We start from the raw sequence: 9788 nt of genomic DNA, 5'->3' as shown, positions 1-9788 counted from the left end.
GCGAAACGGAATAACTTACTGAAATGCAATGCACATGTTATCTCTTTAGTGCATAACGGACGAGTTAGTTAATTCATCGCAACACAACGAGTTGTGTGTTATATCTTGAATGCATTAAGAATACGTTAGCTCTCGTATACGATGTAAGGAAACAGTGCATATCTTACATGTTGTAATGCAACAGCACATAAGTTATATTAATTTATTCTATGCACAGAGTAAGAAGTTAACTATTGTATATATTGCATTGTGAACAGTTTTAATGCACAAAGTTAGTTCTTGTATACAAGGCGGTGCAACAAGCACCTGTCGAGTTATCTCTTCACAGCGAAATGGAATAACTTACTGAAATGCCATGCACTTGTAATGTGTTATATCTCAATGCATAACAGCTGCGTTAGCTCATTTATCGCAAAACAACGAGTTATGTATCTCTTCGATGCACGAGTAATACGTTAGTTTTTGTATAGGATGCAAGAAAACAGTGCATATCTTACATGTTGCAATGCAACAGTACATACGTTTCTTTTTTTATTCTATGCACAGCGTAATGCAATGCACAGGGAGCAGTTCTGGGTGCGTTGGAATGCACCAGCATATCTGATTTGTTTTCTCTTCAATGCACAAAGGAAAGAGTTAGTTCTTGTTGCAACGCATTGCAACAAGCACCTGCAGTGTTCTCTCTTCGCAGCGAAACGGAATAACTTACTGAAATGCAATGCAGTGAGTTATTTAAATCATAGCAACACAACCCGTTATGTGTTATATCTTGAATGCATTAAGAATATCTTACATGTAATGCAACAGCACATAAGTTATATTAATTTCTTCTATGCACAGCGTAATAAGTTAACTTCAGTGCATGAAGCAGTGTTAGCCCTTTGCAATGCAAACAGCATGTTCTATAAATTTCTTCTGTGCACAACAAAAAATAAGTTAATTATTGTATGCAATGCAATTGAAAGAGTTAGTTATTATATTTATTGCAGTGCAACAGCATGCGTGTTTTGTTTTCTGTTGTTCTCTAAGCAGTACAATTAAACAGTTCTTGATGTTGCTTATATTGCAAAACAACAACATAAGTTATTTGTTTTCTTTTCAATGCAAAAAGGAAAGAGTTAGTTCCTGTATGCAACGCATTGCAACAATCACCTGTCGTTTTATCTCTTCACTGCAAAACGGGATAACTTGCAATGCGTAATCATTCATTCATGCGTTATATCTTCAATGCATAAGGAATAAGTTAGTTTGTGTAAATTAGAATGCACCGGCATGTGTGATTTGTTTTCTCTTCGTTCTCTTCAATACACAAAGGAAAGAGTTAGTTCTTGTTGCAACGCATTGCACAGGCACCTGCAAATGTTCTCTCTTCGCAGCGAAACGGAATAACTTACTGAAATGCAATGCACATATTATCTCTTCAGTGCATAACGGATGAGTTAGTTAATTCATCGCAACACAACGAGTTACGTGTTATATCTTGAATGCATTAAGAATACGTTAGCTCTCGTATACGATGTAAGGAAACAGTGCATATCTTGCATGTTGTAATACAACAGCACATAAGTTAGCTCATTCATCGCAAAACAACGAGTTATGTATCTCTCCAATGCATGAGCAATACGTTAATTCTTGAATAAAGATGCAAGGAAACAGCGCATAAACTTATTTGTTGAGTTAACTATTGCAATACAAAAAATGGAATAACTTACTGCAATGCCATGCACATGGAATAACTTACTGCAATGTAATGCATCTTCAGTGCATGAGGAATACGTTAGTTCTTGTATAGGATGCAAGGAAACAGTGCATATCTTACATGTTGCAATGCAAAAGAGTAATAAGCTAACTATTGCAATGGAAAATGGAATAACTTACCGAAATGCAATGCACGTTATGTGTTAACAGTGTTAACAGTGTTGCAATGCAAAAGAGTAATAAGCTAACTATTGCAATGGAAAATGGAATAACTTACCGAAATGCAATGCACGTTATGTGTGTAATGCAACAGCACATAAGTAATATTAATTTCTTCTATGCACAACTAATAAGTTAACTATTGTATGTATTGTATTGTATTGCAAACAGTTTTAATGCACAAAGTTAGTTCTTGTATGCAACACGGTGACGAAATTGAATAACTTACTGAAATGCCATGCACATGTAATGTGTTATATCTCAATGCATAACAGCTGAGTTAGCTCATTTATGGCAAAACAACGAGTTATGTATCTCTTCAATGCATGAGCACTACAGTTTTTGTATAGGATACAAGGAAACAGTGTATATGTTGCAATATGCTATGATAATTATCATATGCTATGATAATTTCTTCTATGCACAGCATAATAAGTTAACTTTATTAGCTTTGTTAGCTCTTGCAATGTAAACAGCATGTTCTATGATTTTCTTCTGTGCACAACAAAAAAATAAGTTAATTATTGTATGCAATGCAATGAAACAGTTTGTTCTTATATTTATTGCAGTGCAACAGCATATGTGTTTTGTTTTGTTTTCTGTTCAATGAACGAAGGAAAGAGTTTGTTCTTGAATGCAATGCAGCGCAACAAGCACCTGTCCCAGCTTCTGCAATGCAATGCACATGTTTTCTCTTCAATACCTGAGGAATACGCTATTCCTTGTATGGAATGCAAGCAAACTTATAAGTTCTTGATTAATAAGTTAACTATTGTAAGAAATGCAATTAAACAGTTCTTGATGCATTGCAAAACAACAATATATGTTATTTGTTTTTTGTTTTTTCTACAATGCGAAAAGGAAAGAGTTAGTTTCTGTATGCAACGCATTGCAACAAGCACCTGTCGTCTCATTTCTTCACTGCAAAACGTGAGAACTGGCAACCCACATGTTATGTGTTATATCTCATACATACATAACGGATCTTAGTTCATTTATGTGTTATCCCTTTCACTCATAAGTTAGCTTTTGTGTAACTTTGCACAACATAAGTTAATTATTGCAAAATATTTACTCTTTAATGAACAGAGTAAAGAGTTATCTCTTCACTGCAAAACGGAATAACTTACTGAAATGCAATGCACATGTTATGTGTTATATCTCAATGCTAAAACGGATGAGTTAGTTCATTTATCGCAACACATCATATGTTATTTGTTACCTCTTCAATGCACAAGTTAGTTTGGAAACACTTTACAATGCTTCATTAGTTAAACATTAGTTCATGTATTAACTAACATGAACTAACCATGAGCAATACATTTGTTACTGTATTTACTAATCTTCTTTAGCATTAGTTAATGAAAATACAGTTGTTCATTGTTTGTTCATGTTAGTTCACAGTGCATTAACTAATGTTAACAAGATTTTAATAATGTATTAGTAAATGTTGAAGTTAACATTAACAAAGATTAATAAATGCTGTATAAGTGCAGTTCATAAGTAGTACATGTTAACTAATGTAGTTAACTAATGTTAAATAATGAACCTTATTGTCAAGTGTTACCGTTAGTTTTTGTATTCAGTGCAAGGAAACAGTGCATAATTTTACATAAGTGAATATTTGACAAAATGGAAATATATCTAGTGAAAGAGTATTTGATTTCAAAGTTTCTATACATTACTCCTGATGTTACTTTTACATTTTTCAAAGTTTTAAAAGTTCAAGATCGAGTACTTTTCGGCCAGAAATATGTAAGAATTTTCAACATCAAGGACTAATTTGCCAGAAATTTGTTCAGTAGGTCAAAAGTAGGTTAATACTTGGCTGAAGTAAACTCAGACTGAGTCAATGAGTATATATTTGAAAGTTCAAGATTGAGTACCAATTTGACAGAAATGTGTGAATTAAGTCAAATATGCAATTCTCAGTCTCTGATGTATCATCAGAAAGAGTCAATGACTTTATATAAAAAGTTCATCATCGAGGACTAATTTGAAAGAAATTTGTTCAGTATGTCTAATATGGACTTCTTCATGGGTGAGGTAACATCAGAAGGAGTCAATAGTCATGTATGAAAGTTCAAGTTTGAGAACTCTTTGGCCAGCAATATGACCTTTAGGTCAAATTTGCAGTATTCTATGGCTGATGTATCATCAGATGGAGTCAATGAGTATGTACAGAAAGTTTATGATTGAGGACTTGTTATTTGCCAGAAATATGTCCATTAGTTGAATCAAGGTGTGTTTATTGAAAGTGCAAGATCGAGTACTTTTCGGTCAGAAATATGTTCATTAGCTCAAATATGGACTCCAGTAAGGCTAATGTGACATCGGAAGGCCTCAGTAAGTGCATATAAAAAGTTAAAGATCGAGAATTCTTTTGCCAGAAATATGTTCATTAGCTCAAATATGGACTCCAGTAAGGCTGATGTGACATCAGAAGGCATCAGTAAGTGTATGTAAAAAAGTTAAAGGTCGAGTACTCTTTGGCCAGAAATATGTCCATTAGGTCACATGCAATACTCTATGGCTGAAGTAAGATTAAAATGAGGCATTTATATAAAGTTCATGATCGAGGACTCTTAGGACTGAAAAACTTTAATCAAGTCAAAAATGGACTCCTTGTAAAGCTGAAGGAAAAAAACCCAGAAGGATTCAATGACTATGTCCGAAAAGTTCAAGATTGTGGACTAATTTGCCAGAAATATGTTCAGTATGTCTAATATGGACTTCTTTATGGGTGAAGTAACATCAGAAGGAGTCAATAGTCATGTATGAAAAGTTCAAGTATGAGAACTCTTTGGCCAGCAATATGACCTTTAGGTCAAATTTGCTGTATTCTATGGTGGACGTATCATCAGATAGAGTCAATGAGTATGTATAGAAAATTTATGATCGAGGACTTGTTATTTGCCAGAAATATGTCCAATAGTTGAAATCATAGGTTGAAATATGCAATGCTCTATGGCTGAAGTAACATCAAAATGAGGCATGTATATAAAGTTCAGGATCGAAGACTCTTGGGACCGAAAAACTTTAATCAAGTCTAAAATGGACTCCCGTATGGCTGAAAAATTTCAGATGGAGTCAATGACTATGTATAGTAAGTTCAAGACTGGGCCAGAAATATGTTCAGAAGGTCAAATATAGACCTCTATATATGGCTGATGTGAAATCAGAAGGCGTCAATGAGTGTATATAAAATCTTCAATGTCGAATACTTTTTGGCCAGAAATATGTTTCGTCGGTCAAATATGGAGTACTGTCTGGCTTATCTAACATCAGATGGAGTCAATAATTATGTATACAAAATTCATGATCGAAGACAAAAAAATTTTCAAGTAGGTCTAAAATGGACTTCTGTACTGCTGAAGTAAAATCAGGAGTCAATGACTGTCCATAGAAAGTTCAAGATAAAGTGCTCTTAGGCCAGAAATATGCTTCTAAGGTCAAATATGGACTACTGTCTGTCTGATGAAACACTAGGAGGAGTCAATAAGTCTGTATAGAAATTTCATCATCAAGGACAAATTTGCCAGAAATTTGTTCAGTAGGTCCAAATGGCTTCATATATGACTCAAGTAACATCAGAAAGAATCAATGAGTGTTTATAGAAAATGCAAGATCGAGTACTTTTCGGCCAGAAATATGTTCATTAGCTCAAATATGGACTCCAGTAAGGCTGATGTGACATCAGAAGGCATCAGTAAGTGTATATAAAAAGTTAAAGATCGAGTATTCTTTGGCCAGAAATATGTCCTTTAGGTCACATGCAATACTCTATGACTGAAGTAAGATCAAAATGAGGCATCTATATAAAGTTCATGATCCCTCGATCATGAACTTATGCTCGATCATGAACATAATGCTCTATGTTACTTCAGCCATAGAGCATTGCATATTTCAGACTCTTAGGACTGAAAAACTTTAATCAAGTCTAAAATGGACTCCTTGTAAAGCTGAAGGAAAAAAACCCAAAAGGAGTCAATGACTATGTATGGAAAGTTGAAGATTGAGGACTAATTTGCCAGAAATATGTTCAATATGCCTAATATGGACTTCTTTATGGGTGAGGTAACATCAGACGGAGTCAATAGTCATGTATGAAAAGTTCAAGTTTGAGAACTCTTTGGCCAGCAATATGACCTTTAGGTTCAAATTTGCAGTATTCTGTGGCGGATGTATCATCAGATGGAGTCAATGAGTATGTATAGAAAGTTTGTGATTGAGGACTTGATATTTGCCAGAAATATGTCCATTAGGTGAAATACTCAATGCTCTTATGGCTGAAGTAACATCAAAATGAGGCACGTATAGAAAGATCATGATCGAAGACTCTTGGGACCGAAAAACTTTAATCAAGTCTAAAATGGACTCCTTCATGGCTGAAAAATTTCAGATGGAGTCAATGACTATGTATAGAAAGTTCAAGACTAGGCCAGAAATATGTTCAGAAGGTCAAATATAGACCTCTATGTATGGCTGATGTGAAATCAGAAGGCGTCAATGAGTGTATATAAAATCTTCAATGTCGAATAATTTTTGGACAGAAATATGTTCCAGTGGTCAAATATGGAGTACTGTCTGGCTTATCTAACATCAGATGGAGTCAATAATTATGTGTACAAAATTCATGATCGAGGACAAAAAAATGTTCAATTAGGTCTAAAATGGACTTTCTGTATGGCTGAAGTCAAAAGCAGAAGGAGTCAAAGAGTATATATATAGAAAGTTCAAGATCAAGCGCACTTAGGCCAGAAATATGTTCAGTAGGTCAAAATGGCTTAATATATGGCTCAAGTAACATCAGAGTGAATCAATGAGTGTGTATTGAAAGTTCAAGATTGAGTACTTTTCGGCCAGAAATATGTTCATTAGCTCAAATATGGACTCCAGTAAGGCTGATGTGACATCAGAAGGCCTCAGTAAGTGTATGTAAAAAGTTAAAGGTCGAGTACTCTTTGGCCAGAAATATGTCCATCAGGTCACATGCAATAGTCTATGGCTGAAGTAAGATCAAAATGAGGCATTTATATAAAGTTCATGATCGAGGACTCTTAGGACTGAAAAACTTTAATCAAGTCTAAAATGGACTCCTGTAAAGCTGAAGGAAAAAAACCCAGGAATCAATGACTATGTATGGAAAGTTGAAGATTGAGGACTAATTTGCCAGAAATATGTTCAGTATGCCTAATATGGACTTCTTTATGGGTGAGGTAACATCAGAAGCAGTCAATAGTCATGTATGAAAAGTTCAAGTTTGAGAACTCTTTGGCCAGCAATCTGACCTTTAGGTCAAATTTGCAGTATTCTGTGGCTGATGTATCATCAGATGGAGTCAATGAGTATGTATAGAAAGTTTATGATTGAGGACTTTTTATTTGCCAGAAATATGTCCATTAGTTGAAATACGCAATGCTCTTATGGCTGAAGTAACATCAAAATGAGGCACGTATAGAAAGTTCATGATCGAAGACTCTTGGGACCGAAAAACTTTAATCAAGTCTAAAATGGACTTCTTTATGGCTGAAAAATTTCAGATGGAGTCAATGACTATGTATAGAAAGTTCAAGACTGGGCCAGAAATATGTTCAGAACGTCAAATATAGACCTCTATATATGGCTGATGTGAAATCAGAAGGCGTCAATGAGTGTATATAAAATCTTCAATGTCGAATAATTTTTGGACAGAAATATGTTCCGGTGGTCAAATATGAACTACTCTCTGGCTTATCTAACATCAGATGGAGTCAATAATTATGTATACAAAATACATGATCGAGGACAAAAAAATGTTCAAGTAGGTCTAAAATGGACTTCTGTATGGCTGAAGTAAAATCAGGAGTCAATGACTGTCCATAGAAAGTTCAAGATAAAGCGCTCTTAGGCCAGAAATATGTTCCTTAGGTCAAATATGGACTACTATCTAACATCAGATGGAGTCAGTACGTCAAAATGGGTTTGTATATGACTCAAGAAAGATCAGAGTGAATCAATGAATATCTATTGAAAGTTCAAGATGGAGTATTATGTATACAAAATTCATGATCGAGGACAAAAAAATGTTATGCTAGAAATATATTTCTAAGGCCAACAATTGACTGCTGTCTGTCTGAGAAAACGCCAGAAGGAGTCAATAAGTCTTTATGGAAGTTTCAACTAATTTGCCAGAAATTTGTTCATTAGGTTTAAAACAGGTTTATACATGGCTGAAGTTAAATCAGACAATGAGTCAGTGAGTATGTATTGAAAGTTCAAGATTGAATACCAATTTGACAGATATATGTTCATTAAGTCTAAAATGCAATACTCTGTGGCTGACTATCATCAGGAGTCATTTACTTTATATAAAAAGTTCATCATCGAGGACTAATTTGCCAGAAAATTTGTTCAGTAGGTCAAATATAGACTTCTGTATGGCTGATGTGACATCAGAAGGTGTTAATCAGTGTATATAAAAACTTCAATGTTGCATATTTTTGGACCGGAAGTAAAATATCAAATATGGACTACTGTCAGGCCTATCTAATGTCAGAAGGAGTCAATAAGTATGTATATGAAGTTCATGCTCAAGGACTAAAAAATGTTTAAGTAGGTCTAAGAGTCAATGAGTATCTAATGAAAGTTCAAGATTGAGTATGAGTACCAGTTTGACAGAAATATGTTGTCAAATGTGCAATACTCTGTTTGACATATAATCAGGAGTTACTGACTTTATATTAAAAGTTCATCATCTAGGACTAATTTGCCAGATATTTGTTTAGTAGGTCAAAATGGGTTCTTATATGACTCAAGTAAGATCAGAGTTAATCAATGAATACGTATTAACGTTCAAGATCGAGTACTAATTTGTCAGAAATATGTCCTTTAGGTCAAATATGCTATACTGTGTGGCTGACATCATCAGCAGGAGTCAATGAGTATCGATAAAAAGTTTATGAGTGAGGACTAATTTGCCAGAGATATGTTCTGTAGGTCCAACATGGGCCCATGTATGGCTGTAATAACATCAGAGCGAAGCAAAGAATATGTATGCAAAATCGGTGATCAAGGACTTTCCGAACAAAACAAAAAACAAAAAAAGTTTAAGTAGGTCTGATATGGACTACTGTTTGGCTGATAAGAAGGCTTCATCGAGTATATGAATAAGTTTAATATCGAATACTCTTTGGTCAGAAATATGTTCAGTATTTGTGGAGTACTGTCTGGCTAATGTAACATCAAAAGGAGTCAATGAGTCTGTAGAGTTATACCTTATATGTATTCTTTTATGCATTGCAATGTAACAGCACATATGTGTTACCTCTGTAAAGCATAACGAAATAAGTTAGTTATAAATTAGTTAGGATTTTGAATGAAACGCAATACATAATTTATGTTATGTGTTATCGCTTCACCGCATAACGGGATTAAGGTTAGATCGTGTATGAAATGCATTGCATTTCATACACGATCATGTTATCTCTTCAATGCATGAGGAATACGTTAGTTCTTGTATAGGATGCAAGGAAACAGTGCATATCTTACATGTTGCAATGCAAAAGAGTAATAAGTTAACTATTGCAATGGAAAATGGAATAACTTACTGAAACGCAATGCACGTTATGTGTTATATCAGTGCGTAACGACTGAGTTAACTCATTCATCGCAAAACAACTAGTTATGTATCTCTTCAATGCATGAGCAATACGTTAGTTCTTATATATGATGCAAGGAAACAGTACATATGTTTTTTTTATTATTATTCTATGCACAGCGTAATGCAATGGACAGGGTAATGCAATGCACTGAAACAGTTCTGGATGCATTGGAATGCACCAGCATATCTGATTTGTTTTCTCTTCAATGCACAAAGGAAAGAGTTAGTT

The sequence above is a fragment of the Megalobrama amblycephala genome, linkage group LG17, assembly GCF_018812025.1.
Source record: "Megalobrama amblycephala isolate DHTTF-2021 linkage group LG17, ASM1881202v1, whole genome shotgun sequence".
Classification (NCBI taxonomy): domain Eukaryota; kingdom Metazoa; phylum Chordata; class Actinopteri; order Cypriniformes; family Xenocyprididae; genus Megalobrama; species Megalobrama amblycephala.
Note: the sequence above shows the minus strand (reverse complement) of the source record.